Source organism: Pinus tabuliformis, chromosome 9, assembly GCF_031772625.1.
Source record: "Pinus tabuliformis cultivar Carrire ecotype Pingquan chromosome 9, CPIR1, whole genome shotgun sequence".
Lineage (NCBI taxonomy): Eukaryota > Viridiplantae > Streptophyta > Pinopsida > Pinales > Pinaceae > Pinus > Pinus tabuliformis.
Genome location: NC_142307.1, coordinates 287,779,752 through 287,787,684, shown reverse-complemented (window position 1 = coordinate 287,787,684; position 7,933 = coordinate 287,779,752). Strand labels below are relative to the sequence as shown.

Sequence of the window (7,933 nt, the reverse complement as noted above, 5' to 3'; positions counted from 1 at the left end):
ATCACTGAGTTTGACTAAATTCATACTACTTAACTAACCTTCCACTAGTTCCTCCAACAGTTGGAACTAATTTAACTGAAAACAACTTTAGATACTTGACCTTGATTGCCACAAATTAGAAATCACACATGCTTAGTGAACTCTAACTCCTCCAACTCAAATTTATTGAGTAAACTAGGTGACACGAGCCATGTCACACAAGTTAACTACATCCAAGTTGTCTGTTGATGTGGAAATTCGAATATTCTCAATTTATAGATTTGAGTCTTCTGCGATCTGTATTTTGTGTGGTGATGTCTTCTAGAGTCATCACAATCATGTTTTTTGTAATCAACGTTTCGAACCAACCTTTGTGGTTCATCATCAAGATCAGATGAGTGAATAAGTCAGAGATGAATAGGGTAATAAATAGAGGAGAGGGATGGGAATGGATGGAGCCAACAATTTAGAAGAAAGGTAAGGTTTGGCTTCTTTGCAATCTGTGCTCTAGATCGTTCTAATGCACAAACTTCTTGTGATTTCTCCCTCCCATATAGGTTGAAAATTATGGATTTGAGGCTTCTGCGATTTGTATTTTATGTGGTGATGTCTTTTGGAGATCACATTCATGTTTTTTGTAATCGACATTTCGAACCAACCTCTGTGGTTCATCACTAGGATCAAATGAGTGAATAAGTCAGAGATGAATAGGGTAATAAATAGAGGAGATGGCTAGGATGGGAATGGATAGAGTTGAAAGTTTATAATAAAGGTAAGGTCTGACTTCTTCATTGCAATATGTGCTCTGGATCGTTCTAATGCACGAACTTCTTGTGATTTCTCCCTCCCTTATAGGTTGAAAATTATGGATTTGAGGCTTCTGCGATCTATATTTTGTGTGGTTATATCTTCCAGAGTCATCACATTCATGTTTTTTGTAATTGACGTTTTGAACCAACCTCTTTGGTTCATCATCAGGATCAAATGAGTGAATAAGTCAGAGTGGTTAATCAAGGTAAAATCAAATTGAGAATTTCTTGCTTCATTTTTCAACGCTCCCTCTTAGCAAGAAAGGGATTATCAACCACCCTTATCATGCATCTGTGGACCTTGAAATTCCCTCTTGACAAGGCCTTTTGTCAAAATTTCAGTGTCTTGTTCCTTTGTCAGAATGCACTGCAACATCATTATCCACCTTTATACACAATCCCGTAAATGGTGATACCAGATATTTACAAGCTTGGATCAATCATGAAAAACAAGATTCTCAGAGAACTTGATGAAACTCTGATTATCATAGTAGATCATAGTTGGATCCATCATCTGACTAAACAATCAAACAAGTATCTTTCTCATCCAAATTGCCTCACATGTTGCTTCACTTGCAACCATTTATTCTGCTTATGCGGAGCTGAGCACCACAAATATTTGCTTCTAGATGTACCAAGGAACCGTTGTGGAACCAACACTAAAAGTTCTACCTAATGTACTCTTTTGGTTTGATGGACTCCCCACCCAATCTGCATCTCTGAAGCCACGCAAATTCATTCCCTATGTTTGTCTGTATCATAGTCCAAATTGGGTAGTGCCTCTAAGGTACCGTAAAACATGCTTATTTTCCTTCCAAAATAATTTGGTTGGCCTAACCATAGCTTGGCTCAGTTGGTTGATTGCAAAACACATATTTGATCGTGTGTTCACAAGATACATCAGTGAACCCACTCGATGTCGATAAACAGTAGCACCCACTTCCTCACCTGAAGTGGCATCCTCCTTCCTCTAGTTGGTCGCTAGATGTGTCTCCATGGGTTTGCAACTCTCCATGTGGAATCTCTGTAGTATCTCATTTGTGTACTTGCCTTGAGACACAAATAGTTCCCCATCATCTTGCCATACTTTCAATCCGAGGAAGTAGTGCATGAGACCCATGTCCTTCATTTCAAACTCCCTTGCAAGGTCTTCCTCGCAAGATCTGATCATTTGTTCATCACCATTTAAAATCAAGTCATCGACATATAAGACAATAATCAACAAATTACCTTCTACCAAGATATGCTATAGGTTTGCACCCACTTCACTTTTGGTGAAGCCCAAATCAGTGAGATAGTTATCGATCTTGGTGTACCAAGCATGAGGTGTTTGTTTGAGACTGTACAACACTTTCTTGAGTCTACACCTCGATCAGAAGTATCGAAGCCTTCTGGTTGCTCGATGTACATCTCCTCCTCAGTAATTCCATTGAGGAACGTTATTTTTACACCCATCTGGTGGATCTTCCACCCCATCTGCGTAGCCAGAGCAATAATTGATCTAACGGATGAGTACCTTACAATAAGAGAAAGGTCTCCTAGTAATAAATCACCTCAACTTGAGAGTACCCCTTGGCCAAAAATATGAGCTTGTACTTTTCTATGCTTTCATATGCTGCATGTTTTACCTTGAAGATCCATTGTGAACCCATAACTGATTTATCTATTATTCTTAGGACCACTTCCCAAAGACGGTTCTTTACAATGGATTTGTGTTCCTCCACCATTGCATCAACCCATACAGGTTTTTACTCTACTGCTTCCTCGAAATATGATGGCTCAATATCTACAAGCTCAGTCATTAGAGCCATGTAGCCAATGTATTGATCTGGTGACCCTTTTTTCCTGTGTTGATTTAAAGGAACACCCGCATTCTCCCTTGCATCCTGCACAAGTCTCTTAGCTTCCTTGGTCATTTTTCCACCTTCTCTAGATGCTTCTGCTTAAGTGGTTGTCTCCACTCTCTACTCCTCAATTTGTGGTTTCTCCACAACTTCTTGAGGTTCCTCTTTTGGAGCTAAAAGCCCTTCTTTTGGTGGGATTTGAAGCTCCCTCTCAAGAGAGCATTGTATTGCTTTTTCCTAATCAAATTTTACACCCAACAATGTAAACTTTCAAACGGGAACTGATACTGTTACCCGTTTTGTAGAGATAGCAAAAAAGTGACCCGATTTTGAAAAGGGGTGATGCAGAACACACGTCTTTTTTAGAGCATAGGTTTTGGCACTTTAATTTTTTTTATGTACAATACGTTTTAGAATGGTAGTGATTTTCATGCTGATTTAAAAAATTGGTAATTCTGCATCAACCCAGTTTTTTAAAAGACCTATTTTTTGACTTTAAATTTTCTAATGTACGAAATGTAAATAATTATTTTCTAAATTTAATATTTTTTGAAGTGGCCTTCTTCTTCATATATTTTTTTTTTGTAGTGAGGTTTTTATTGTTTTGCATATTTAAAGAAGTTCGATATTCTACATATTTATACATCGTTAATTAATATTTCAATCCAAATGAAATAATTGTCTCTAAAAAACAATAATTTTTAACAATTGACAAAAAATAGCTATTTTTAACATAAATATAATTAAAAAACTACACGTTTTGATAATTTTTTTGTAATTTTTTGCTAGAGATGACATGTCAAAATCACAATTTTTATAGGAAAATTTTAATTAAAAATGGTTAAATAATAGTTTTTTTTATGAATTTCATGTCAAAAAATAATAATAATCACTGTTTTTTTCAAAAAATAATGATTAACATAAAAATGAATGCGAAAATCACATAATACAAATATTGAACACATAACAATCTTAATTGAGTGCTTATTCTTCTCATAAAATGTCAAAGTCAAAACATTACAAGTATAACTTATTAATAATTTCCAAAAATGAGCTTGATTCCAAGCATAACTTAAATGTAATCAACAATGTCACATAATCCAAACTCTTCGTCCTCTGGAGTTTCATCATTGTCTACTTCCACAATATTTTTTGCTTCATTTTGATCATTTTCCTCCTCTAATTGATCTTTTATGTTTGTGAATCTCCCAATGTATGCCTTTCCAATCATTCCGTATAATGGTGGTTGGGGTTCCTTTGCCTTTTTCGCCACATGTGACTCACTAAAGTCCCCTTTCTTCAACACAATTTCTTTTATTGCATCTGGAAGAAATTGAAGAGCATTAATTCTTTGCTAAATAAAATTGCATTGTATTGGATCTTTTTCAATGGCAATGCAATTTCTTCCTTTTTGAAGGCAACATGCTAGTGTTGTACCTAATTATCAAGCACAAAATAAATAATGAAGTAAATTAGTACAATGACATATAAATTAATAAATAACATATTGAAATTCAATTCCATATAATAAAACTTACCTGAGCCAGAAAATAAATCCAAAACCCAATCTCCTTCATTTGACTGCCACAAATACATGGCTAAATCAAGCTCCTAAATAACATTGGGTTACATTATTTAAGTGCTCAAACTTCTTGATCGAGCGCTTAAGAAGGGCTCAATCGAACAATCATTTTTTCCACCCAAACGTGCCATCTCTTGCCAAAAAGTGTAACCCAGCTCCATGCTTTCACCCTTATAGATTATGAATTTCTAACAATCTATATCCTAATTATTATTATTATCCAATTTTAAGGTCATAGCCAAGCCAAACACCAAATTGGTGTATGAGACCCCCTTGTTTGTGGGACAAGAGACCCACCTCCACGCAACGATTTGATTATTATGTCTACGAAGGCATACCTACTCTAACCCCTTCTGGTTTTTGAACCTGTGACCTCTTAGGAGGAAACACATGCTCTTAACCATTAGGCCTATTCATGCTCTAAGAAAGTGGATTTGATTAGCTAAAGATAGTAATCTAGAAACTCATAATTATAACTCACGATCACAATATATAACACACATGTAACACACCTGTAAGATTCCAAATTATGATAATATGTTTGAGAATAGAAGCATAACTATTTCCTTTTATGCATCTCCAATGGGAATGTAATTATGAACTAGAACATTCATACATGTTTCTTTTCCATTAAGACGTTCATGCAAGTTAGTAAATTGGCGGTAACAAAAAAGTTGGATAAAGGACTTTGGTTAACTATTATGTAGTCAAAGAAATCATTTTTGGTCAAATCATGATCATTCATTATTTAAAATATAATCTTTAACTATATATAGATTCAATACTTAAAAAAATCCTTAAAACTTTTTAATTGAAAATTTAAAATCTTTTAACTAAAAATTCACAATTCAAATTTGTGATTTTAACAAATTCCTACCAACTTATAAATAAATTCAACCAACAAAATATACTTAAAAAACTCTAAACCATATAACACTAACACAACACATGAGATAACATGGATACAAGTTGCCGTAGTAATGTGACCAGCAGTGTGTACTATGTAACCTGTAATATTCCCGGATAAAAGATGGTTGTAAATATTTTTTTTGCTGCTATAGGTTAAAAGACATTGGACAATGTGCTATTTACTGTGTTTTCTTTTTGAATTAATGGTAATTGCTAACTCTACACTTGAGAATTTAATTGAATCATACTTGAAATTGTAACTTCCCATTTGGAAGTTGTTTCTTTTACTAATAAAACAGTTACAAAAACCTAACTGTTCCTCCCAACCGTAACCACCCAAGGAAAGGGGGTGGGGAAAGGAGGAGAGGACCGTGCTGTGGGGACAGACGGGACAATATTGGAAAAAATGATGCTAAGTCTAGTAAGGACCAGATAGCATTGGCACAATAGTGCAGGAAAGGTTTGCGGAAGGTTGTGACCTGGCAGACAAGCTTGGGGGGAGATGGGGGGAGATTTGGTTGTGCAGACAAATCTCGTGGACAGGAGGAAGACAAGCAGAGAACCAGTGGTGACCAGGTTCTGAGCAAGAGAAAGCAAGTACTGTTTATAACCGGATACAGGTAAGTATCACTATGACAATCATGTGCTGTAATTTCTATACTACTGAAAGTTCTACTAAGTAATTTGGTTAGAACAGTAGAAGGGCTATGAAATAGGAAAAGTTGAAATAATAATTAGTGCATCGAAAGATGGTTAGAGTATGAGGTAATTTTAAAGCTCTGAGTGAACTAATAAATTACTTACAAATCAGTAAAAGACCCATGCAGTTGAAAACATGGACCTAAGAAGAAAAGAACAGAGACTGCTACAGTCTCGGTATACACGGGAAAGATAGATAGGCTGTCGTGGGGCAACCACATTTTCAAGACTAACTTATCTGTGAAGTTTGTTTTTTTCTGAAATCGGTGAGAACAAGTACAGTAGACCTGAATGCTAGACAACTCCCAAGAAAAAGAACCAGGTTCTGTGGATCCAATTTCTCTATACATGTATTAAGATTCTGTTGAATTTATGAATACAGACAATAAGGAAAAGAAATGATCCAATTGAAGTAGATAATAATGCAACCAAAAAAAAAATAATGTGGACCTCGGGTAAGGGTTTGAGCTATTTTCGAACCAATAGTTCCTAAGATCGGAGGGCTCGATAGCAGAACCCTGCGGCCATAATTAACCCAGCAAATGAGGAAAGCCCTCCTGGCGATGAAGCCTTGGTAGCTGGGGATGGAGCACTAGCTCTCGAAAGGAATATAGAAACCGAGAAATGCACGGTTATATTGACACTGGGTAGCAGACTCCGCATGTACAAACGAAATAATAAAAGAAACATACAGTAGGGAAACATCAAACCTATGAAACAAGTACACAAGTTACAATTATTAAACAGAGTCCGGGAATTGGCCGAGACCACATCACTGACTCGAAGAATTATAGCTTTTTATAACACAAACAACCCCTCCAAATTTGTAGACAAACATAACATACCGTGCATACCAAAGTGAGCACGGAATCAAGTATTACATCACACCATTTTCCTGAATGCATAATAGAAGACACGAACCCAAAACTGGGCGTATATATATATATATATATAGCAAAATTTCGGAAACAAATTTAAGCAAATAGTACTTTAAACTGCTGGCCATGGCAGCCTTACCAAACAGTAGAATAATTAACCTGTATAAATCTATAGAAACCTCATTGTCACCGAGGAGAATAAGGTTCCGAGCAGAGATAAGCTCTGGCATTATTTGTATTGATAATTACATCATGTTTATAATTATACACATTTGGGAAAATCCCATTAAAAGAAAAGAACTAACCCTCTTCTAAAATTTAGGAATTCGGCTGTGGGATAGGCATCTCTTAGACGCAGAGAGCCAAAACCACGCCTTAAGTCTTTCCCTCCAACCAAGGCAAGTTCTTACCTGTAATTGGAGAACTTAGCTACTGTAGCAATGTAGCCACCAAGCGGGTCAAACCAGCTCCAGAAATCTACACCCTGCTTTGCAATTCATTCACAAGAAAAAAAAACTGATTAGGTATCTGGTAGGGTTTGAACACCTTCAGTCACAATGAACAAGGAAAAATCAAAAGAACAGTGAACCAGCTGAAAGAGAACCAAAATAGTTTACCTGTAAGCATTTGGCCCACTGCCAGACCATGAAACCAGACCTAACAGAGTTACCAACCACCGAAACAGCACTGCGGAGACAATGGCCGCATCAGAGCAACCTTCGCGGGAGGATAGCAAAACAAATGAGGTCAATCTCTCCACAACTGGAGATGAGGAAAACCTAGCAAAGGTTCCATCGTCGGATCACATTGGAGTGTACAACACCATTGATCTGAGTGAGGATCCCGAGCAGCGCTGGTGTGACCGGACGGTCCACCAAACCATGTACATGACAGCGCAGATAGTAATTAATTTCACTCTTATTCGGCAAGGCTGGCCATGTGGTGGAGGCGGCCTCCAAACTACAAACAATGTGAATACAAGCGGTATAGTTCTTAAACCAAAAACCATCTTCCTGAGAATTAACTACGCTAATTAATTTACATCCATAAAACCGTAGAGGTAGTAAATTCAAGAGTGCTGAAGGACCAAATCATAGGTAATGTAGGTACTGTTGACGTGGTAATAAAAATATATATATATATATATATATATATATATTGGATGGAGACATTACACTGTCACTTGGAAGTTACAAACTTATAAACCATAAAGCCAAATAGTTTGGCTATATA

The 7,933-nt window shown here is 36.4% G+C and overlaps 1 long non-coding RNA gene across 1 annotated transcript; it reads right to left on the bottom strand.

Moving 5' to 3' along the window:
- Window positions 1–6,848: 6,848 nt before the first annotated feature.
- Window positions 6,849–7,514, bottom strand: LOC149148303 (uncharacterized). The gene is made up of 2 exons (XR_016262315.1): window positions 7,318–7,514; window positions 6,849–7,184 (listed from the first exon to the last, which is right to left on the bottom strand). It is a non-coding gene; the product is annotated as an uncharacterized LOC149148303 (long non-coding RNA).
- Window positions 7,515–7,933: the final 419 nt, after the last annotated feature.